This window comes from Petromyzon marinus, chromosome 1, assembly GCF_048934315.1.
Source record: "Petromyzon marinus isolate PM22_M1 ecotype Great Lakes invasive population chromosome 1, UKy_Petmar_22M1.pri1.0, whole genome shotgun sequence".
Taxonomy (NCBI): domain Eukaryota; kingdom Metazoa; phylum Chordata; class Hyperoartia; order Petromyzontiformes; family Petromyzontidae; genus Petromyzon; species Petromyzon marinus.
The window spans coordinates 5713878-5740420 of record NC_133667.1 but is presented as its reverse complement, the minus strand read 5'-3'; positions in this window follow the sequence as shown (position 1 = coordinate 5740420).

Here is a 26543-nt window from a genome sequence, read left to right as displayed (position 1 = left end):
TTATGACTTCCTGTCACAGGTGCTAGCTAAAACTGGCCCCTCGGGATAGACTCATCTTGTTGGGTGACTTCAATGCCCGAGTTGGTCATAATACTGGCACCTGCTCTGGAGTGATTGGAAGGCATGGACCAGATCAGCTCAATAACAACGGCAGGAGGCTGCAAGATTTTTGTGCAGCCCATGGGCTTGTAATTACCAACACGCTGTTCAGGCATCGGCACATCCACACAACATCATGGATTCATGCCGGGTCCAAGTAAGAACATCTGCTGGACTACATAGTAATGGAACAGTGGATATGGGCCCTTGTCCTTGACACCAGGACCTACCGTGGAGCTGATCTGCCCACTGACCATCGACTTGTCATCTTTAAAAGGTGTCTGCCATTCTTCCACTCCGGTGTTGGGTGTACACCCAGGACCCCATTCAAACCCTTAGTGACATGGTCTCAGCTAGATGATGAAAGTTGTAAGTGATAATTTCATCATCGCTATCAGCCGGGGTTGGCATCATCCCCACTCCTCCTGATGTCGAGGGGAAATGGGCGAGGTTTAGGACTGTGGCTCATGCAGCTGCAATGGCTGCTTTGGGTACACGGTCCAGACCTCCCCCGAGAGAACCTGGCTGACAGAGGCGGTGTTCAGGCTGGCTGAGAAAAAGCGACAGTCTGACTCTCATCGTCTACAGCATCCCACGTCGGAGAATGAGGAGCCTTACCGCAGCCTTCGCTCGGAGGTTCAGAGAGCCGTGAGGCACTGCAAGGATGGGTGGTGGTCGCAGATTGCTGAGGAGATGGAGTCTGCCTCAATGGCCCGCGATCACAAATCGCTCTTTCATTCCATCAAAAAAGTAACCTGCAGTGCCACACCTATTACCATCATTAGGCAAAAGAACGGTGATCCAATCTCCAACCCCCAGGAACAGGTTTGCAGATTTGCTGAGCATTTCTGAGGTCCTGAGGGTGGGGAAATCCCTCAGCCTGGAAAATAACGTGGGACAAAATGGGGATGACGCTGCCGAGGCTGCGGTGCCTCAAATATTGGAAGAAGTCACCCCCTCTCAGTGGCTGGCTGAGGTGCCATATGTTGAAGAAGTACTAAAGGTGATCCAGAGTATGAGACCAGGAAAGGCACCAGGCAGAGATGATCCCCTAAACAAAATCCTGAGGGAGGGTGGCGTTTGCGCACAGACTGCCCTGCATGACATCATAACAACAGTCTGGACCACTGGACGGGTTCCGCAGGATTGGAAAGATGCCCAGGTGCTCCACCTCTTTAAGAAGGGGGACCACACAGACTGTAACAACTACAGGGGCATATCACTCCTCAGTGTGCCGGTAAACGTCCTGGCAAGGATTATTCAACATTGCATTGCTAAATACGCTGAGGAGAGGCTTGTGGAGCCCCAATGTGGTTTCAGGAAAGGGCGGTGCTGCACAGATGCCATATTTTATGTCTGTCTGCTACAGCAGATGTGTAGGGAATTCCTACAAGACCTACATCTCTGCTTTATTGACCTGGTCAAGGCCTATGATACCATCAGTAGGCCTTGGTTGTTCTTCCTGCTTTCGGAGTTCCTGACCCTCTGCTCATGATCATTAAGGACCTTTATGATGTTGAGCGGACCCAGGTAAACCTACGTCACCGGAAGTCGGAGCCAATCCCTGTACATACTCTTTGGTTCCTTCGGTAAAGTTACGTAGGTAGAAATAAAATACAATAAATCACGACGTTTCGATCAGACCACAAGCAATCTTCATCAGTTGGGAAAACCACAGCAAGAAAAATGCTGAAGATATCCCTGTACACCTTGGAGTGCAACAGGGATGTCCTCTGGCTCCCACATTATTTAACATCTATTTCAACCACGTAGTTCATGAAGCCTTCAATAGCTGTACCGGAGGAATTTACATCTGGTACAGATACAATGGGAGGCTGATCGATGCCCAGGTGGAGTCAAGGGATGGCTCCCTATTGCTCAACCATGTTAGGTATGCCGATGATCTGGTAATTGCTGCTCAGTCAGAGGAGAAGTTGGAGGCACTGCTGCTGAACCTGGAGCTTACCATTAAGAGGTGGGGCCTTACCAACAGCAGAGGTCTCACTCCGAATCAGTCGAGCGGCATCATCTTTTCATCGGTTGCATAATGCTCTGTGGAAGCTACCTGGTCTGTCGCTCCGCACGAAGCTTCAGGTCTTCTTGGCCACTGTCATTCCTTCCCTTCTCTATGCTTGCAAAACGTGGACCCCCTTAATTGAACATTTTCGCTGGTTAGAAACATTTAGGCCGGCCTGCCTCCGATCCATCCTGTGTTTAACCAGGCTGGATTGTGTTAGGAGCTCACCAATCCTTGAAAGATCTGGACAAAGTCCCATCGGTGAGCTCCTCTGGCAGGCAAGACTGCGTTGGCTGGGTCATGTAGCCCGCATGCCCAGCCACCGCATGCCTAAACAGCTTTTGTTTGGCCGGATCGAGGGGGCTTAACGGGCGCGGCACGTGCTAGAGAAGAGATGGAGTTATGTGGTACAGGAGGATTTGGAGCTGAGTGGACTTGCCGATGACTGTTACCAGCAGTGTCTAGATCGGCCTCTGTGGAGGAGACTCGTGAATGATGCTACTGGGCAGTTGGAGACAGTCGCCCTCCAACAATAACGGAAGGGGGAGGAGCGACGCTCACAACAACGAACGGAGCGCTGGGTGGCTAAAGCGCAGCAAGTTGGCACAGTAGGGGGCACAGGTGGTACATTAGCCAGTCGTCTCAGTCAGTCGACCTGTGGCATCTGGGTCTTCCCCGTGACCTCCTGCCAGCAGGCGTTCGACACTTCACGTGGCCTCAACGTGCACATAGCCTGGCACAAGCGTCACCGCCACTTAGTGGCAAATGGCGGTTGTTGTTGTGTTGTGGGTTCAGATACACAGTGAAGCTGCACGATCTTCCACATGTAACTATGTACAGGTGTGTGGGTTCAGATACACAGTAAAGTTGCATGATCTTCCTCATGTTCCTATGTACAGGTGCGTAGTCATGGCGAGTAATATCTAACCCAGTCATGCCCCCCACCATTCCTTTAACAACCCACGTAGACCAGCGTGGTAAAGTATAGTCAAACAACCCCCATGATCAACATGAACTGGAGATGCCTTATGTGGTGTCATCCTAACTTGTGTAGTGTGAGTTAGAAGCCACAGTCGTGTCCCACTCGAATTATACAATCCACTGATAGATAAAAGCCTCCCATATGCCATATTGTTATTGGGATTTTGACTATACTTCATTGCACTGGTCAGTGTGGGTTGCGAAGGAGACTCAACTAAACTATTTTATTCAACAGGTAAAGTCAACTGAGCTAGGAGTTTGTTTAGAGAGGCGACCACGTTACACATGATAGCTCATCGAAGTGGAAATCTATAGCTGCCAAATAATGTACACGAGTGTTTCGAAAAAATGTACACGTGTGTTTCTAAATAATATATACGTGTGTTTCTTCATAATGTACACATGTGTTTCTAAATAACGTACACGTGTGTTTCTAAATAATGTACACCCGTGTTTCTAAATAATGTACACGTGTGTTTCTTAATAATGTACACGCATGTATATAATAATGTACACCTGTGTTTCTACATAATGTACACATGTGTTTCCAAATAATGTACACGTGCGTTTCTAAATAATGTACACGTGTGTTTATATTTCCCAAAACGTCGCCTATTATATGTTTTATTTTAAGGAAACATCATTGACGACTCGTTGGGTTTGATGATAACTGTGTTGACACTGTGTGGTGTAGGGTGCACGGTGTATGTAGTGTGGTGTGATGCTGGGTATGTTTACACTGTGTGGTGTATGGTGCATGGTGTGTGCAGTGTGGTATGATGATGGGTGTGTTTACAATGTGTTGTTTGGTGCACTGTGTGTGTAGTGTGGTGTGATGATGGGTGTGTTTACACTGTGTGGTGTATGTATTGTGTAGTGTGGTGTGATGATGGGAGTGTTTACACTGTGTTGTATGGTGAACGGTGTGTGGAGTGATGATGGGTGTGTTTACACTGTGTAGTGTATGGTGCATTGTGTGTGTAGTGTGGTGTAATGATGGGTGTGTGGTATTGCATAGCATGATTATTTTTTGTATTATATGGAATTTGTGAACCAAAATAACGGAGAATCAGCGAAATTGACCAACTTTTAATCAATGACCATTGAACTAGGAAATATGATCTGGTGATGTGTTCGTAATCATTGTTTAGGACATACTCAAACAAGAGATACTTATAATTCTAGAGTATACATAATACATATCTTCATACAGCGAGTTTCAGAGTCTTTAGTCACCACGACTCACCAAGGCCGAAGATTGATTCAAATTGTACGAGATTGGCTTCTGAAAAAGAGCTATACAGCTTAGTGGGCCTTACCTGCGAAATAAATAAATACATTTTATTTTAGTTTTAGTCTAAATAGCATGGCCACTGCTGATGATAGGCTACCGAACATTCTAATAGGAGGGGGCTGCCTTGCTTCACCACGTGGCGGTCGAGTTTCTGCTCCAAAGCAGGACGCGAATCTTTTCCACACAAAACCCCCTAGCCCGTGTAGAGGACTTCACCACCACTCTGTGCTCTAGAGGTCAAGGGCACGAGGCGCGTGCAGTGCCCATGGTGACTAGCGAGGTGTCAGCGTTTCTCCTCTACTTCTCGCCGGTACATTCCACGGGGGGCATTCACCAACAACGCAGACTCGTCCAGTCGCTACACGGAGCCCGGCACGCAGGTAAAGTTCAAGGCTTTCCGAGAATAGCGGTGTTGTTCACTCGCGCGTTCCGGAGGAACCCAGCCCACACAGCCGGCCAGTCCAGCCCCACACAGCCAGCATTGTGCATGCCAGGAGTCGAACTCACGAGACTCAGATTGTAGTATTTTTAGCAGATGACTGCCACCACACAGAGCTGTGTTGATAAAAAAATATATAATCGGCAATGTTTCAAGTCATGGCCCTTATTCATAGAACATAGAGAGGCCAGAGGTATAATTAAATAATTGGGGTACAGCATATAACAATTGATCCCCCCCCCCAGAATGATGATGATTCATCATGATCACCACCATCATCACCGTGCTCGCTGGACGAAGGCTTCTCAAGACTGCCACCATCACACGTGTTCATGAACACGTGCTGCCCTCATTGCTCCATCTCCACGATGGACGTCCTCCTTGGAGGCACTTTTCTCTCTTTTGGCTGCCACTCCGTCATTAGTCTCGACCACTTGCCTCCATCCCTTGCAGTGGCGAGTGCTGTCCAGACCCGCTCACTCTTCTAAACAGAATTAAGGAATCTACGTCTCCGTAGATTTCTTCCAGAACCCATCAGTCGCAGAACCTTCTGGAATTGCATAATTTAGCAGCATTGTTTCAAGACAAAGAAAACTCGAGTCCGGATTTGACACGCAGTGTCTCATCAGCAGTCAGGTTTGCTAGAATCAATGCTGGTTAACAAACAATATCACAGGATGTTTTTGAACAGTCAATACAATGTCTCTACCTCGTGTACAATGCCTGGTCCACGCGTCCCCTTCTCGTCTCAATGTGGTTGAAAGTGTGCACCTCTCCATGCTTCTCTGTGCACTTTTCAGCTTCTGTTCCCTCTCCATAGTTCTAAATCAAATTAAATCGTGTTTAGCTTAAATAGCCATGCTTCTGATCCATGCCACAGCAGGTGATACACATAGACTAACGCCGTCTTCTCTGGGAACAGCGGTATGCTGCTTCTCATCATCCAATTCCGTTTTTTTATCCGCTCCGCTCTTGTCCACCTCTTTACACCACCACTGTGATCCAGCTTCACCTACATTCACTGCTGCCATAGGCAGCAGTGATTGCAGGCCATAGGCAGCAGTGATGGTGATGGTGAATCATATCATACTTGGGGGGGGGGGCGTGAATTGTTGTATGCTGTACCCTAACTATTTAAATCTACCTCTGGCCTCTCTTTGTTCTATGAATGAGAGCCATGACTTGAAACGTTGCCTATTATATCTGTTTTTTATCAATACACCTCTGTGTGGTGGCGGTCAGCTGCTCAAACAACAATCTGAGTCTCGTGAGTTCGACTCCTGGCATGTACCGTGTTGGCTGTGTGGGGCTGGTCTGGCAGAGCGGCTGTGTGGGCTGGGTTCGTCCGGAACGCGTGAGTGCACAACACCGTGACTCTCGGAAAGCCCCGAACTTTACCTGCGTGTTGGGGCTCCGTGTAGCGACTGAACGAGTCTGCGTTGTTGATGAATGTCCCCCGTGGTATAAACCAGTGAGAAGTAGAGGAGAGACACCCCGTTAGTCACCATGGGCACTGCACACGCCTCGTGCCCTTGACCTCTAGAGCACAGCATGGTGGTGAAGTCCGCTACACGGGCTAGGGGGTTTTGTGTGGAAAAGATTCGCGTCCTGCTTTGGAACAGAGACTTGACCGTCACCAGCGCCGCGTGGTCAAGCAAGGCAGTCCCCTCCTATTAGAATGTTCGGTAGTCTATCATCAACAGTTACCATGCTATTTAGACTAAAACTAAAATAAAATGTATTTATTTACTTCGCAGGTAAGGCCCACTAAGCTGTATAGCTCTTTTTCAGAAGCGACCTGGCCACAAATGATCGCTCAACGAAGTGGCTGATCATGTGGCACATTATAGCAGCCAAATACTCTACACGCTTGTTTCTGAATGTGGAGGGAAAACCCAGAGGACCCAGAGAAAAATCCACGTGAGCACGGTGAGAACATGCAAACTCCAAATATAGGACAGGCGTCAGGATTGGGATCGGACCCACAACCTCCTGTATACCAGGCAAGGGAGTTAACATCTTGCCAACGCGACTGACCTCTACCATGGGAATGTGGAATTTCCACGACCAGCTTAGGGCTACCAATGGGAATGACTTTTCTGTGACTAATTTTAGTTTGCTTTGTGAGTGTTGGGTGTTTCACCTGAATCTCAAACAATTTGAATCAACCTTCGGCCTTCGTGTTCTTGCGATACAACAATCCATGTGGCTCATAAACACGAGCTACCCTCATTGCTCCATCTCCACGGTGTACGTCCTCCTCTGAGGCACGTTGCCTCCTTTGGCTGCCACTCGATCATTATTCTCGGCCACTATCCCTTCCAGTGGCGAGACCCGCTCACTCTTCTAAACATAATTAAGGAATCTACGTCTCCGTTGCTTTCCCTTCTCTTCATATGAACAAATTAAAGTTTTTCATCCAAAACCCATCAGTCGCCCAGCCTTCTGGGATTGCTTAATTTAGCAGCATTGTTTCAAGACATGAAAACTCGAGACCGGTTTTGACACGCAGTGTCTCATCAGCAGTCAGGTTTGCTAGAATCAATGCTGGTGAACTAACAATATCACAGGATGTTTTTGAACAGTCAATACGATATCTCTTCCTCGTGTACAATGCCTGGTCCACGCGTCCCCTTCTCGTCTCAATGTGGTTTAAAGTGTGCACCTCTCCACGCTTCTCTGTGCACTCTTCAGCTTCTGTTCCCTCTCCATAGTTCTAAATCAAATGAAATCGTGTTTAGTTTAAATAGCCATGCTTCTGACCCATGTCACAGCAGGTGATACACATAGACTAACGCCGTCTTCTCTGGGAACTGCGGTATGCTGCTTCTCATAATCCAATTCCGTTTTTTATCCACTCCGCTATTTTCCACCTCTTTACTCCACCACTGTAATCCAGCTCGGCCTGCAATCACTGCTGCCATAGGCAGCCGGTAACCACGCTCTACTGCTGTGTTTCCCGCTGTCCCCCTTCAACAGAAGTCTCCCACTGTTTCGTGAACTTGTTGTTTGTGACTTTTGCTTTAAATGTATTTATCTTGATCCAAATGTTGCAGCAGCATCTTATGCATGTTTGACTAATTACGCATCGTAGTATTGCAACAGGTACTCAACAAAAATGTGTTTCTGCCTTTCCGGAGGCTGGATGAAGGAGGTAGGGGGGGGTATCGTCTGGTGGCAACCGACCATAAAACCCTAAAGCCAAAAAATCCTTGCAAACAAATGGTCCTCAGTCCCCCGCATCCCTTAAGTGGGCAGAAGGTGCGAAGAATCTCGGGACACAAGGACTCGGCTGCTGCAGGGAGTGCAGACCCAGGCAGTGGTAGTATGTTCTCTGCACATATGAAATTGGAGAAACAAAATGGAAAGAGAAGAAGGTTGTTCAGGAGGAGGATATGTTTGGCCACGTGGGATATTGGAACAATGACAGGAAAATGTCAGGAATTAGTAGACTGCTTAAGAAGGAGGAAAGTCGACATCGCACGCATCCATGCAAAAAATGGAAAGGCAGTAGAGCAAAAGAGATTGACTGTTGTTTAAAATTGTTGTACCATGGAACATCAAGGGGAGATGAGGTTGGAGTTGTGTTGAGTCAGGAGATGAAGACCACGTGGTGGAAGTCAAAAGAGTGAATGACAGACTGATGTTAGACTGGTTCTGGACAGTGGGGTTGTAAAGTGGTGTGTGCTTATGCCCTACAGATGGACTGCAGTGGGCAAGAGAAGGATTCATTGTTGGGAGAGCTTAGACCAGGAGTGTTGGAAAATCCCGGTTGATGAAGTAGTGGTTATGGACGCAGACTTAAATGGAAGAGGGGGAAGAAGTAAGGACGGATATGAAAGGAACCTTGGAGGATGCAGATATGGCAGTAGCAATGAGGGAGGAGAGGGCATTCCTTGAATGGCCCAGGCAAATGATCTTGCAGTGGTGAATACCTACTTCCAGAAGCAGGAGGGACATGTGATGACCTAGCAGAGTGGAGAGGTAAAGAGCCAGAGATATGTTATTCTGGTGAGGGGGAAGCACCTAAAATGAGTGAAGAACTGCAAAGTGATCCCTGGAGAGTGTGTGACTGGCCAACATAGAACACTGGTGGCAGACTGCTTAGTGAAAGGCGTTAGGAAGAGGAAGGTGAGACAAAAGAACGTAGCAGGGTGAAGTGGTGGCAACTAAACAATGAGAAAGAACATTTCTGCAGGCAAGCTATGGAGAACTTCAAAAGTGTAACGCCTAGGGGGAGCGTGAAGGAAATATGGGAACAACTGGCATGTAGAATACTGAAAGCAGCAGGTAGTGCAGTGGGAGTGAGCAAAGGAAGACAGATCCAACAGAAGGAAACATGGTGGTGGAGTGATGAGGTGCAAAAGGCAACAAGAGAGAAAAAGGCCAAGTTTAAGAAGTGTCAGAACACGAGAGAGAAGGGCCATCTGGATGAATACCTGGCAGCGAGAAGAAAAGCAAAGCTGGTGGTAGCAATGGCAAAAACAACAGCATTTGCACAACTCTGCCAGAATCTTGACAGCAAATAAAGTGAGAAGATGGTATACCATTTGTCAAGAGCCAGAGAGAGAAAGACCAAGGACATTGACCACGTTAATCTCGTTAAGAACTGTAAAGGATGAACAATCGTGGATGAGATAAAGGTTAGAGAGAGATGTAAAGAGTGCTTTGAGAAGCTGTTGAATGTAGAAAACCCAAGACGCGAAATGGTTTTGGAACATCAAATAATTAAAGTAGTTACAGAGACTAGAACCAGTGAAGAGGTGGTGGAGGCTCTGGGGAGCATGGCACATCAAAAGGCAGTGGGGCCAGATGAGATTCGATGTATTTATTTAAATTAATGGGAGAGAAGGGTGTTTAAATATTGATGGGGCTGTTTGAGAAAAGCTGGATGGAGAAGAAAATGCCGGATGCGTGGAGAGAGAGCACTTTGGTTTCTATATTTAATTAAAACGGTGATGTACAAGAGTGTGGGAACTACAGAGGAATAGCATTGATGATTCACACCATGAAACTCTGGGAAAAATCATAGTAAGGAGTCTGAGAAAGCTGGTGGATATTAGCGAGAGTGAGTTTGGTTGCAGACAGGGAAGGTCAACAATGGATGCAATCTTTGCACTTAGTGTGTGGGTTCAGATACATAGTGAAGCTGCACGATCTTCCTCATGTACCTGTGTACAGGTATGTGGGTTCAGATACACAGTGAAGCTGCACGATTTTTCACATGTACCTATGTACAGGTGCGTAGTCACAGCGGGTAATATCTAACCCAGTCATGCCCTTCACCATTCCTTAAACAACCCACTTTGACCAGCGTGGTGAAATATAGTCAAACAAACCCCATGATCAACATAGATTGGAGAGGCCTTCTGTGGTGTCATCTTAACTTATGTAGTTTGTGAGGAAGAAGCCACAGTCGTGTTCCACGCGTGTTATTCAATACATTCCTGGATGAAGGCCTCTTTCCCATATGCCATATTTTCATTGGGATGTTGACTATACTTCATTGCACTGGTCAGTGTGGGTTGTGAAGGAGACTCAACTAAACTATTTTATTCAACAGGTAAAGTCAACTGAGCTAGGAGCTTGTTTAGAGAGGCGACCACATTACACATGATAGCTCATCGAAGTGTTTAAGAATCGCTTGTTGGAATCTATAGCTGCCAAATAATGTACACGCGTGTTTCTACATCATGTATGCACGAGTTTCTACATAATGTACACGTGTACTTCTAAATAATGTACACGCGTGTTTCTACATAATGTAAACGTGTGTTTATAAATTATTTATAATGTGTTTCTACATAATGTACACGTGTGTTTCTACAAAATGTACATGTGTTCCTAAATAATGTACACGTGTATTTCTAAATAATCCACACGTGTTTCTAAATAATGTGCACGTGTGTTTCTACATAATGTACACGTGTGTTTCTAAATAATGTACAGGTGTGTTTCTAAATAATTTACACGTGTATTTCTAAATAATGTACACCCGTGTTTCTAAATCATGTTCACGCGTGTTTGTACATAATGTACACGTGTGTTTACATTATGTAGTGTCAATCTTGATTTGAAGCTTTCGTGACTGCAGGAATCCATACTCTTTGGTTCTTTCGGTAAAGTCACGTAGGTATAAAATAAAATAAATCACGACGTTTCGGGCGCAACACAAGCGTCCATCATCAGGTGGAAAAGCATGGTCTGCTGTTGAGGCAGACTGCTTTAAAAGAAGTGTGCTTATAAATGAATTATTTATACGTATGTTTCTAAATAATGTACACGTGTGTTTCTAAATAATGTACACGTGTGTTTCTACATAATGTACATGCGCGTTTCTACATAATGTACACGTGTGTTTCTACACAATGTACACCCATAATTTTTTAAAATAATGTACACCAGTGTTTCTAAATAATGTACACCCGTGTTTCTAAATAATGTACAGGTGTGTTTCTAAATAATGTACACACGTGTTTCTAAAAAATGTACAAGAGTTTTTTCTAAATAATGTACACGTGTGTTTCTAAATAATGTACACATGTGCTCCTAAATAATGTACACGCATATTTAATCTAGATTTGAAGTTTTCGTGACTGCAGGGATTCATACTCTTTGGTTCTTTCGGTAAAGTCACTTAAGTATAAAATAAAATTAATTAAATAACGACGATTCAAGCGTAACACAAGCGTCCGTCATGAGGTGGGACAACCACAGCCATACATAATTGCTGAAGTGGGCAAAAGGGCTGCTGTAACAAGAGGCTATATAGGTAAGAGAGGGGGGAGGAGCAAGGGGGTAGAGATAGAGAGGGGGGGTAGGGGGAGGGGAGTGCTGCGAAAACGTTTAGAGGAAGAGCAGACAAAATGCCGGGGGGGGGGGGGGGGGAGTGGGCAGGGCTGGGAGTAAGGAGCTGAAGCAGCTGGAGATGCGGAAATGAAGGCAACACCATAAAGCAGTTAAGGTTTTACCTGGTTAATAACATCCTTCCAATGATTGCTCAATTTGCATCCATCTTCTCGGTTGAAGTTATGTCTATGTTTATATATCTGGATGGCTTCATGATCAAACCTTTGATAGTAGCCCGAAGGTTTTCAGAGTACCTTGGTCTCGGAAAAAACAATATCATGAGAGCCCATTGCTATATAGCAATGGTCAGCCACGGCAGAGGTATTAGTTCTGCCGTGTGTTTCAGATCTAACTTGTGCTCGCGAACACGGTCCAAGATATGTCGTTTCGTTTCCCCAATGTAACACCCCCACAGGTGCAACTTAGTTTGTAGACTCCAGGATATTGCCTGTCAGGAAGAGATATGTAGATGACACTTTCGTCATTTGGCCACATGGCCTGCCAGCATATAACCAATTTCTCAACCACATTAATTCCATACACCCATTCATCAAATTCACCATGCAAGTGGAGAAGGATGGTAAGCTACCATTCCAGGATGTTTTGTTTGAGAAGAGACCTGATGGCTCGTTGGGACGCTCTGTCTACAGGAAAGCCACCCACACAGATTCCTATCTGAAACCTGATTCCCACCACCATCCGGCACAGAAGAATTCCCTCATTAAAACACTACACCAAAGGGCCCACTGAATTTCTGACCAACACCACCTAGCCAGTGAACTGGAACACGTACACCAGGCCCTCAAGATGAATGGGTACTCGGACCGCATTATTCGCAAAGCTGTTTCTCCAAACATGGAGAAACAACCTCCTGAGACACCAATCAAAACCATCACGTTACCATACATAGCAGGCGTTACCAAAAAATATTTATAAAATCTCAAACAAACACAAGATCCAGGTCCGATTCAGTACAGTACACAAAATCCATGATCTAATCCCATCTGTGAAGGATGTCATTCCTGACATGCAATATCCTGGAGTCTACAAACTAGGTTGTACCTGTGGTGAGTGTTACATTGGGGAAACGAAACGACATATCTCGGACCGTGTTCGTGAACACAAGGCAGATCTGAAATATGGCAGAACCAATACCTCTGCCGTGGCTGACCATTGCTATAACGCTGTGGGCTCTCATGATTTGTTTTTTTCCGAGACTAAGGTACTCTGCAAACCTTCGGGCTACTATAAAAGTTTTGTTCATGAAGCCATCCAGATATATAAACATAGACATCACTTCAACCGAGAAGATGGATACAAATTGAGCAATCATTGGAAGGATGCTATTAACCAGGTAAAACCTTAACTCTTTATGGTGTTGCCTTCATTTCTGCATCCCCCTAACCCCCCCTCTCTATCTCTCCCCCCTTGCTCCTCCCTCCTCTCTTACCTATATAGCCTATTGTTAGACTAGCTCTTTTGCCCACTTCAGCAATTGTTTCTTGCTGTGGTTGTCCCACCTGATTACGGACGCTTGAGTTGCGCCTAAAACGTCCTGATTTAATTTATTTTATTCATACTTACGTGACTTTACCGAAAGAACCAAAGAGTATACACGTGTATTTCTAAATAACCTACACGTGTGTTTCTATATGATGTACATGTGTATTTCTAAATCATGTACAGTGAGGGAAAAAAATTATTTGATCCCCTGCTGATTTTGTACGTTTGCCCACTGACAAAGAAATGATCAGTCTATAATTTTAATGGTAGGTTTATTTGAACAGTGAGAGAGAGAATAACAACAAAATCCAGAAAAATGCATGTCAAAAATGTTATAAATTGATTTGAATTTTAATGAGGGAAATAAGTATTTGACCCCCTCTCAATCAGAAAGATGTCTGGCTCCCAGGTGTCTTTTATACAGGTAACGAGCTGAGATTAGGAGCACACTCTTAAAGGGAGTGCTACTAATCTCGGCTTGTTACCTGTATAAAAGACACCTGTCCACAGAAACAATCAATCAATCAGATTCCAAACTCTCCACCATGGCCAAGACCAAAGAGCTCTCCAAGGATGTCAGGGACAAGATTGTAGACCTACACAAGGCTGGAATGGGCTACAAGACCATTGCCAAGCAGCTTGGTGAGAAGGTGACAACAGTTGGTGCGATTATTCGCAAATGGAAGAAACACAAAAGAACTGTCAATCTCCCTCAGCCTGGGGCTCCATGCAAGATCTCACCTCGTGGAGTTGCAATGATCATGAGAACGGTGAGGAATCAGCCCAGAACTAAACGGGAGGATCTTGTCAATGATCTCAAGGCAGCTGGGACCATAGTCACCAAGAAAACAATTGGTAACACACTATGCCGTGAAGGACTGAAATCCTGCAGTGCCCGCAAGGTCCCCCTGCTCAAGAAAGCACATATACATTCGTCTGAAGTTTGCCAATGAACATCTGAATGATTCAGAGGACAACTGGGTGCAAGTGTTGTGGTCAGATGAGACTAAAATGGAGCTCTTTGGCATCAACTCAACTCGCCATGTTTGGAGGAGGAGGAATGCTGCCTATGACCCCAAGAACACCATCCCCACCGTCAAACATGGAAGTGGAAACATTATGCTTTGGGGGTGTTTTTCTGCTAAGGGGACAGGACAACTTCACCGCATCAAAGGGACGATGGACGGGGCCATGTACCGTGAAATCTTGGGTGAGAACCTCCTTCCCTCAGCCAGGACATTGAAAATGGGTCGTGGATGGGTATTCCAGCATGACAATGACCCAAAACACACGGCCAAGGCAACAAAGGAGTGGCTCAAGAAGAAGCACATTAAGGTCCTGGAGTAGCCTAGCCAGTCTCCAGACCTTAATCCCATAGACAATCTGTGGAGGGAGCTGAAGGTTTGAGTTGACAAATGTCAGCCTCGAAACCTTAATGACTTGGAGAAGATCTGCAAAGAGTAGTGGGACAAAATCCATGCTGAGATGTGTGCAAACCTGGTGGCCAACTACAAGAAACGTCTGACCTCTGTGATTGCCAACAAGGTTTTCTCCACCAAGTACTAAGTCATGTTTTTCCGAGGGGTCAAATACTTATTTCCCTCATTAAAATGCAAATCAATTTATAACATTTTTGACATGCGTTTTTCTGGATTTTGTTGTTGTTATTCTGTCTCTCACTGTTCAAATAAACCTACCATTAAAATTATAGACTGATCATTTCTTTGTCAGTGGGCAAACGTACAAAATCAGCAGGGGATCAAATACTTTTTTCCCTCACTGTACACCCGTATTTGAAAAATAATGTACACGTGTGTTTCTATATAATGTACACGCATGTTTCGAAATAATGTACACGTATGTTTCTAAATAATATACACGTATGTTTATTAATAATGTACACGTATGTTTATAAACAATGTACACGTGTGTTTCTAAATAATTTACACCCGTATTTTAAAAATAACATACATGTGTGTTTGTCAACTAAAAAAGAGAGATGACATAGTCATCCTCTCAGCCGACAAGGCCAATGCCACTGTCATCATGGACAAAACCCCATACAATAACAAAATGCAGGACCTACTTAATAATGGCAGCTATGCTAAAATCAATAGAGATTCTACCAACATCCTGGTTACGAAAACCAACAATATCATCACTGATTTGACAGCTTTAATCGATCCAATCAAGCAGCTCTTTCAAAAACCCTCTGCCGCTAGAGCACCCAGATTTTATGGCTTACAAAAAATCCATAAGGAAGGTACACCACCTCGTCCTATCATCTCCACCATTGAATCACCCACCTACAAACTGGCCCGATTTCTGTCCGAGACCTTCCACCTCAGCTGTACTTAACTCAGCTCACTTGGTATCTCTAATTAAGGACATCTCACTATCTCCAGGTGATTTGCTTGTCAGTTTCGATTTAGTATCTTTGTTTGCTAAAGTTCCTGTGTCTGACACCATTGCAATCATTGATTATTTGGTCCAACAAGGACTGAATGCTGATGTACCGGCCCTGGTTAGACACTGCTTCACCAACACTTACTTCACCTGGAATGGAACATTCTACAAACAAGTTGAAGGTACCCCAATGGGTTCTCCCGTATCTCCAGTTGTCGTCAATGTTTTCATGGAAAATTTTGATACAGATGCCATCCAGGTATCCACCCTACGTCCTTCCTTGTGGAAGAGATACGTAGATGACACGTTTGTCATCTGGCCACATGGCCTACCAGCGCTGGCCTAATTCTTCAACCACATCAATTCCATACACCCAGCCAACAAATTCACCATGGAGGTGGAAAAGGATGGCAAATTACGATTCTTGGATGATTTAATCGAAAAGAGACCAGATGGCTCAATGGGACACTGTCTACAGCAAAGCCACCCATATGGATGCCTACCTAAAGCCTGACCCCCACCACCATCCAGCCCAGAAGAATTCCCTCATCAAAACTTTACACCATAGAGCTCGTTGTATTTCTGACCATCACCACCTAACCAGTGAACTGAAGCACGTACACCACGCCTTCAAGATGAATGGATATTCGAACTACACAATCCGTAAAACTATCACCCCAACCATTTTGAAAGAACCATCTGAGGACCCAATGAAAACCATCACCTTGCCATACATAGCAGGGGTTACTAAAAATATTTCCAAAACCATGAACAAACACAAGATCCAGGTTCGATTCAACACAGTACATGAAATTCGTGATCTGATCCCATCTGTGAAGGATGTGATCCCTGACATGCAATACTCCGGTGTCTACAAACTAAGCTGTGTCTGCAGCAGTAGTTACATTGGGGAAACTAAGCGACATGTCTCGGACTGTGCTCGTGAGCATAAGGCAGATCTGAAACACGGTTGGACCAATACCTCGGTTGTCGCTGATCATTGTTTTAACGCTGAGGGGAAACACGAAATTGTTTTTTCCAAGACAAAGGTACTCTGCAAACACACTGGCTATCAACAAAGATTCGTTTATGAAGCCATCCAGATATATAAACACAGACACAATTTCAACCGGGAAGATGGTTACAAATTGAGCAATTATTGGAAGGACTAACCAGTTTAAGTCATAACTGGCTGTGATGTTTCCATCCTACCTGCCGATGTTAGCAGTTATTTCCGACTCTGAGTTACATTACCAGGTTAAATGTCTTCACATTAACAGGCTAAATGTCTCACTAACACAGCCACGGTTACGGTGGTTGTTTTACATTGACATGCTAATCTCTCACAATACAATGGCCACCTCCACAGCTTTGTTTTCCTCGATGTGGCGGTGGCGCCCAGTTTTCTTACATTGGCATGCTAATCTTACATTAACAGGCTAAATGTCTCATTAACACAGCCACCGTTGCGGTGGTTTTCTTACATTGACATGCTAATCTCTCACAATACAATGGCCACCCCCACAGCTTCGGTGGCGCCTGGTTTTCTTACATTGACATGCTAATCTTACATTAACAGATTGACATGCTAATCTCTCACAATACAATGGCCACCTCCAGCTTCGTCGTGGAGGTATATCAGCTCTCTGATCTTACATTTACATGCAAATTCCATCTTTAGCCCCGCCCACTTACCCTTGGGCTACACCCATCTCAAACCTATAACATTCTGCTTCAGCAGCTCTCCCGCTATATTTTTTCAACTAATGACGATTGCTTGTGTTGCGATCGAAACGTTGTGATATTTTTGATTATTTTTCTATCTACGTGGCTTTACGGAAAGACCCAAAAAATATTCCTAAATAATGTACACGTGTTTCTAAATAATGTACACCCGTGTTTATAAATAATGCACAATTGTTTTTCAAAAAAATGTACACGTGTTTCTAATAATCTACACCCGTGTTTCTACATAATGTACACGTGTGTTTCTACAAAATGTACATGTGTTCCTAAATAATGTACACGAGTATTTTTAAATAATGTACATACGTGTATATACATAATGTACACGTATGTTTCTACCAGGGACGTGCAGTCAGGGGAGGCAGGGGAGGCAGAGCCTTACCTGTCATACACCAATCGAAATAGCTGTTACGAAAAGTAAAAAAAAATACATTTAAATTTTTCCACTGATCTGTGTTATAAATGTCATTTATTTGTACGATCCCAATCATTTTTGTAGTCAAAATCGCTAAATTTGCGGAGTTCCGCTGCACATCCAGAGAGAGACGAGAGGCGAGGAGGCAGTGATGAGCTCAGCCTCCCCTCTGATTATGCAACTCCTCAGACACTGGAAGGAGTGCGGGCAATAAGCGCGTGCCTGTTACTATCTCTCTGTGTGTGTCACCAATGTAATGTTTGTAGACCACGTCATTACATGTCATCGCCTTCCATAGTCCAGGTAGCTTCTTTCACGTATGTGTATAAAGATATTTAGGCTCGCTGGTCTCGTCATGAAACTGCAATGAAAAAGCACCAGGGGAGGGAGCTATCATATCTGTCTCACTGAGGGGGGCGTGTCAGACACGCCCCCCTCAGTGAGGACGCGCCCCCCAATATTTAAATCTGGTTCTGATACTCGCCAGTGCCTCCCAAGCCATTGACCTCACCGCACGTCACTGGTTTCTACTTAATGTACACGTGTGTTTCTAAATAATGTACACGTGATGATGACGGATTGGGGAGGTGTGCATGTAGCAGTGGATAGGTCATGGCTGATGGCGCTTGGTGAGAGTCTCACACAGCACGACGTGGGTGTTGTACTCCTGCCTGTAGCCCTGTCTCCTGTCTCTTGCCAGGTTCGCCACTCCATCAGCGTGCTGCGCCATTGCTTGGTCGCGGTAGAGGAGTCAGGCTTACACTGTACGCGTTCGTGTATTATGGATAAATAATTGTGCACGCATCACGAGTCACGGCAGCAGTCGTCATCTCGCAAGCCGTCAGTCATGCGGCTGCGAAGGGCAATGCTGCCACCTGTCTGTTGCCATCAACACCTGAACGCGTCGTCTACATTATGATCCCAACAGAGGTCCCGGCATCGTGAGATGAGGGCTCAAGTATGGGAGCCGGCAGCAAGGATTGGCAACGAGCACCGCTATAGAAAGGGAAATAAATCAGACGACTGGGCATGGAAACTGTGTGATGTGAACCTTGCCGCTGGGTTTAAATATCTCAACAGGTCCTCAATCTTCTATGTACTTAGCTCTTTCGGTAAAGTCACGTTGAAGGGAAACAATGAAATAATAAAATATATATAAAACTATAAAAATTCTCACGACATTTCGACCATAACGCAAACGGTCATCATCAGGTGTCCTCAATCACTGCAGACTGTCCTTTGAAACAACACTCACATGTTACTGTGCAAAGACCCGGACTTGCCCCGTCTACTGTGTTCAAGCCCTTTTGTCAGTCCACTGCTGGATCAGGGCCTTCCCACGCTGTGCGAATAGTGGAGTTATTCCACCATACCTCACCACGTTGACTCATTGTTGTGTCACCGGCCACAGAAGTCGCAGCAGTTACTGGAGAAGGGTTCGTCTGAAAGGACAGAGCTGAGGCACGGGAAGACTGCGTAGCTTCAGGGTGCCTGCTGGGGGCAGCCACACCGCGAGAGGCCGGGCAACTCGGAGTCCGCTTGTGCAAGCGACACCGCCGGTTTAACTCCGCGCGCCGTACACTGGTGCACAGCCGGCAGCGTTGCTGTCTGCGGGCACGTGGCCGCGTGGCGATTCGAGCCAATCAGCACCAGCCTGGCGTGGCCCCAAACACAAACCGCGAGCATTGTAACAAATAAACAAAGAGGTTGTGATGCAGGCTGCGTTACTATAGCAACGCAGCCATTCCTTACGAAAAAATGTCTACTTCGCGAGTTTTAAAATGCTTAAATGAATATATAATATACATTTTGTAAAGAGCAGAATCAATTAATCCCGATTATCAAAATCGTTGGAAATCGCCCCCTCACATTTTCTCGTCCTGCGCCATACAAACTGTTAAATCACGAAGTGTGATGCGTGTTGGTGACTGTTCACTTTCATTGAGTGCTTCGTTAAGGGGAGCGCCGTACGCAGTTTGGGTCAAGCTGAGACCGCCTTCGCTTCGGATTTGGTGATGTCATAATGACCCAAGCAGCATGCTGCCCATTGGATAGGCTGGTCCCTGTCATAGGGATGTGGAATTTCCATTGCGAGCTCAGGTCCATTAACCGAGTAGAGAATCACCCAATGCTTGTTTGAGCAGGACGACTGTGACTGGTCGTTTGAATGGACATGGTTATTGTCAATGAGCTGCAGCAATGCAACATTATTATATTGGATAGCGAGCAGCTCAGATGCAATACACATCACGATTTCCCAATGTTTAAGGCAAGAAAAAAGGGGATGTCTCTCTATCCAAAGAGACATTTGTTTTCGCAAAATTACAAAACCCTGAAGCAAGCCCTACAAAACGTGAACGAACCTATTACCAACTTTGCCAGATTGAAAAATTATTGTAAAATATTGGCAACAAAATTCATTCACAAAATGTATTTTTGATACAATTATTCAGCCCCTAACAGAGTGGAAGCTCTATTGTTGTACACATGGTTTGTCAGCTTGTTGGTGTCGGGCAGCCCCACAACACACGATGATGTCACCTGTGGCAGACTCCTCAAGTTGAAATGCGCGATCGAGGCCACTGTAGGGTTCCTGACATCAACTCGTGGCAGCGTGAGAACAGCGGCAATGAGGGCGAGACGGAATCGCCGCGTCCGTGAGATTCGAAACACCGAGTGTGAAGCACGCGGCGAGCGTGAGAACGGCTCCTGGTGCCGCGAGAGTGCGAGCCGACTGCGAGACGCGTGGAGCAGGAGGCCTGGCGCCCTCTAGGGGGCTCTCTGGAGATCCCTGCAGGGAGGCTCTTCCCCACCAGCACACGCATGACCAAATACACAGCTTGTATCATCTGCTCAGTTTTATTTAATATGTACAAAAATATTGTGAGCTGGATATTATTATTTTCGAGAATCGATGTTGATCGATGAATCGTGACATTCCGACCATGTACAGCGACGCGTACCCTGCACAGAGACTTGCATAGATAACATTTCGTATTAAGCAAGGTTTATTATCTCTACTTAAACCCGTATTATAACTAAAGTACAGCTAATGCTACGTGACATAATGTTAATCTAACACAACCGAATGGACTTACACAATTACAAAAAAATCTAACTTATTTGAGGTGGGTTATAATTTAGAACATGTTCATAAATGAGTGGCTGTAATGTGGGCTTTAGGTGACTTGATCAAATTGGTTTCACTAAACCGATTTGTTCTCCTCAAGCTCTGCACTGAAAAATCCCCCAGATTGGGGCCACGCTGCCACTGTGCACCCTGCAGAGCGTACTCATGTTAGCTGTGGTGGTCGCACTGATGTCGTTTTCTTTTCTGTTAGTGCGTCACATATCTGACTTGCTACAGACTGAACTACAGGTGGATAAAGGTCAAATTTGTGTAAAGGTCAAATATGTGAGCATCAATCGAAGATGACCGCTACACCGTGCACAAGCACAGCGCTGGGTGTGGTGGTTAATTGGGCAAAGTGGATAGATGACGGTCAGATATGCAAGGTTGTACTGTATATATATTAAAAACAATATAAATAACATAAATTATAAATGAGCACATTTAGCCTTAATGGAGAAAAAACAGGGTACCCTACACAGAATGCACTGCAGCACGCAACACCGACTCTGCAAGCCCACAGTCTGAGTGTTCACGGTTTTATGATTTATGACTCAGACGTCATGAACGCATCTGTTAATACGCAATGAACGGCGCGTGCTATTCTGTGGATTAACACCCCCACCGAGAAAACATGTAACTTCATATATCCATTTCAAAACACACTTTTCTTAAGTTTTACAAACTAATAATCTGACATTGGCTGACCAATATGAAAGTCCTCAAACTGACACATGCCGGGTAATGTGTAACGGATGTGGTGACACGTGGGATGTCGCTGTCGAACTCACATCTTCACGATTTGTGCTTGTGGAGGGAAACGGTTGCTCGTGAGAGGAGAGGAGAAGAGATGGTGCCGATGTCGGACATGGAGGCATTCGATGGCATCATGGTTTGAGAGCTCAACTCACCATGACGTGTCGCAAGTTAAAATCCTGATCGGGCAGAAACTGAACGAATCTATATTCCCATTGGGGTTTGTAAAATTGGTTTGTAGGAAGTCAGTCGCAGTTGTGATATTGAGAAAGTGCTCCCTGACCTGTTACTGTGGAATATACAACACTGGCTCAGAAATACCAACAGCAATGAGTGCTGTTGTGTGAGGATGGCAACAATTCTAGATTTAAAGCTTTCGTGACTGCTAGGATCCATACTCTTTGGTTCTATTGGGTAAAGTCACGTAGGTGAAAATAAAATAACAAAAAATCACGACGTTTCGGCCACAACACAAGCGGCTTTCATCAGGTGAAGGGACGAGACTGCCTGGAAGACAGCGCTGGAGTGGAAGAAGCCACGCTTAGATCACGACCTTTAAGCTGTGTGAGAAGAAAAAGACCACGCGCCTTGACAAAGGAATTAGCGTATAATTTAGCATTGAAATGGCTCATTGAAATAGCTAAGTTAAAGTATACACATCCGCAGAGGTACCCCTTGGCAAAGGAATTAGCGCTGGAGTGGAAGAAGCCACGCTTAGATCACGACCTTTAAGCTGTATGAGAAGAAAAGGCCAAGTGCCTTGACAAAGGAATTAGCATATAATTTAGCATTGAAATGGCTCATTGAAATAGCTAAGCTAAAGTATACACATCCGCAGAGGTACCCCTTGACAAAGGAATTACCATCGAATTTAGCATTGAAATAGCTGAGTGATTAGCTTGTAACTGGTCACAGAAATAGCTATGTTAAAGTTAGAGCATATACATTCACCGAGGCACCTAGTACTCATCAAACAGGAGAATTTAGCGAAACACAACCACGCTCAGACATCGGACCTGTGTGCGAGCAAACAAGGTGTTCTGACAAAGAAATTAGCATAAAAATTAGCATTTGATTGGCGGATTTTAGGAAAGAGGTGATGTACGTGCCGGTGGACTCGCAGTTTGGCGTGGGGGGGGGGGGTGGGGGGAAAGGGGGAGGGGGGAGTTTACCTATTGATGGTGTGAAAAGGGGGAATTTATAAGAGCTGCGAAAGTTTGGGGTACCACTACTTGAAAAATATACTGTACCATTGAAATTAGTTTAATGTTTAGTTCGATTTAGAACATCTTTCCAATGGTTGCTTAATTTGAAACCATCCTCTCGGTTGAAATTGTGTCTGTGTTTGTAGATCTGAATTGCTTCATGAACACATCTCTGATAAAAGCCCGTGGGCTTTTATCAGAGATGACAAAGGAATTTCAATGCTAAATTATATGCTAATTCCTTTGTCAAGGCGCGTGGTCTTTTTCTTCTCACACAGCTTAAAGGTCGTGATCTAAGCGTGGCTTCTTCCACTCCAGCGCTGTCCTCCAGACAGTCTCGTCCCTTCACCTGATGAAGGCCGCTTGTGTTGTGGCCGAAACGTCGTGATTTTTTGTTATTTTATTTTCAACTACGTGACTTTACCCAATAGAACCAAAGAGTATGGATCCTAGCAGTCACGAAAGCTTTAAATCTAGAACTGATAACCTCTATGGGGAGGGTTTTCACCTATCTGTTAGAGCTTTTAACAGACAACGGGACAAGAAGTCGCAACTCATCGAGACGCTGACCTTCCTCAAAAGATGCCGCGATCACAAGGTAAAACCCATCGCTTTCACACTCACTTCTGCTGCTGTATCTTCTCCGAATTCTAAACAGATTCTGCTTAAGGCCAGCCTATCTTTAATCTCAGAGAGGATAAGGCTACTCCGATTTGAACTCGATACTTTAGACAGGACTCTCCTACAAGCTCATTTAATGTTAACACAAAAAAATGTCACCTTCTGATTGGAATCACGTAGACAACATGACTGCTTCTTCTGGTGAGTCACTGTCAGTCAAATGTAATGCTAACCTGATTTCTAAATTCAACCACCTATCAAAGAAGAACCCAGTTCCACATATAACAAAACTAGATGTTAACAAAATCGTCATTAATCAGAGTAGCACCCCGATTTCGGACAATCAGAAAACAGTACTGGCTAGGGGACTAAATTTTGCTGTCACCCCAAAACACATACCAATAGATGATATCATCTCTCAGGTCGATGTAGCCCTCAAAGGAGTAGGACACATCCAAGCAGACGTTGCGAGAGCTGAAAATAGCCACTATTCTTAAGAATGCTAAGAAACCCATTAGTAACATCAGCAAAAATGAACGCTCTGAACTCGCGAATGTGATATAGTCATCCTCTCAGCCGATAAAGGCAACGCTACTGTTATTATGGATAAAGATTCATACAACAACAAAATCCAGAATCTGCTCAACGATGGAAGTTACTCAAAAATAAAAAAATGACCCTACTAATAGCCTAGCGATAAAAACCAACAAGATCATCACAAGTTCGACCTCCCTAATCGACCCAACTAAACGTCCCTCCCTAAAACCTTCTGCTGCAAGACCCCCTAGATTCTATGGTCTTCCCAAGATTCATAAAGAAGGCACCCCACTTCGACCCATCGTATCCACGATCAACTCCCCTACCTATAGACTAGCCCGTTTTCTGTCAGATACCTTGCTGCCTTTCACTGGCAAGACCGCCTCAGCAGTACTCAACTCAGCCCAATTGGTCTCTATGGTCAAAGACGTTGTACTGTCCCCTGACGATATCCTTGTCAGCTTCGATGTGGTCTCTTTGTTCACCAAGGTCCCAGTACCTGATACCATTGAAATAATTGAAAATTTGGTCCAACATGGACTAGACCCCGACACACCTGTACTGGTTAGGCACTGCCTCAAAAATACCTACTTTACTTGGAATGGCTACTTCTACAAACAAAATGAGGGTACCCCCATGGGATCCCCCTTATCACCAGTGATAGCCAATATTTTCATGGAGAAATTTGAATCAGACGCCATCCAGACTTCCACCCTCAGACCTTCCCTGTGGAAGAGATATGTGGATGACACTTTCGTCATTTGGCCACATGGCCTCCCAGCTCTGAACCTTTTCCTACACCACATCAATTCCAGACATCCCGCCATCAAATTCACCATGGAAGTGGAGAAAGATGGCAAGCTACCATTCTTAGATGTTCTGTTTGAGAGGAGACCTGATGGCTCATTGGGGCATTCTGTCTACAGGAAACCCACCCACACAGATTCCTACTTGAAACCTGATTCCCACCACCACCCAGCCCAAAAGAATTCTTTCATCAAAACTTTATACCATAGGGCTCATTGCATTTCGGACCAACACCACCTGACCAGTGAATTAAAACATGTACACCTGGCCCTCAAAAGGAATGGTTACTCTGACCGTACCATCCACCAAGCTGTCTCTCCCTCCATACAGAAACAACCACTTGATACTCCGGTCAAAACCATCACACTTCCACATATATAGCAGGCGTTACTAAAAAGATTTCCAAAATTCTAAACAAACACAAGAACCAGGTCCGGTTCAATACAGTACACAAAATTCGTGATCTGATCCTATCCGTGAAGGATGTCATTCCTGATTTACAGTACCCCGGGGTTTACAAATTGAGTTGTACCTGCGGTGATTGCTACATCGGTGAGACAAAGCGACATGTCTCTGACCGAATTCGCGAGCACAAATCAGATTTGAAACACGGCAAAACGAATTCTTCTGCCGTGGCTGATCACTGTTACAACGCTGTGGGGGATCACGATATAATTTTCTCCGATACCAAGGTTCTTTGCAAACCCACGGGCTTTTATCAGAGATTTGTTCATGAAGCAATTCAGATCTACAAACACAGACACAATTTTAACCAAGAGGATGGTTTCAAATTAAGCAACCATTGGAAAGATGTTCTAAATCGAACTAAACATTAAACTAATTTCAATGGTACAGTATATTTTTCAAGTAGTGGTACCCCAAACTTTCGCAGCTCTTATAAATTCCCCCTTTTCACACCATCAATAGGTAAACTCCCCCCTCCCCCTTCCCCCCCCCCCCTCGCGCCAAACTGCGAGTCCACCGGCACGTACACCACCTCTTTCCTAAAATCCGCCAATCAAATGCTAATTTTTATGCTAATTTCTTTGTCAGAACACCGTGTTTGCTCGCACACAGGTCCGATGTCTGCGCGTGGTTGTGTTTCGCTAAATTCTCCTGTTTGATGAGTACTAGGTGCCTCGGTGAATGTATATGCTCTAACTTTAACATAGCTATTTCTGTGACCAGTTACAAGCTAATCACTCAGCTATTTCAATGCTAAATTCGATGCTAATTCCCTTGTCAAGGGGTACCTCTGTGGATGTGTATACTTTAACTTAGCTATTTCAATGAGCCATTTCAATGCTAAATTATATGCTAATTCCTTTGTCAAGGCACTTGGCCTTTTCTTCTCACACAGCTTAAAGGTCGTGATCTAAGCGTGGCTTCTTCCACTCCAGCGCTAATTCCTTTGTCAAGGGGTACCTCTGCGGATGTGTATACTTTAACTTAGCTATTTCAATGAGCCATTTCAATGCTAAATTATATGCTAATTCCTTTGTCAAGGCGCGTGGTCTTTTTCTTCTCACACAGCTTAAAGGTCGTGATCTAAGCGTGGCTTCTTCCACTCCAGCGCTGTCCTCCAGACAGTCTCGTCCCTTCACCTGATGAAGGCCGCTTGTGTTGTGGCCGAAACGTCGTTATTTTTTTTTATTTTATTTTCACCTACGTGACTTTACCCAATAGAACCAAAGAGGATGGCAACACTTTAACTCAGACTTCTTATTAAATAAAAATT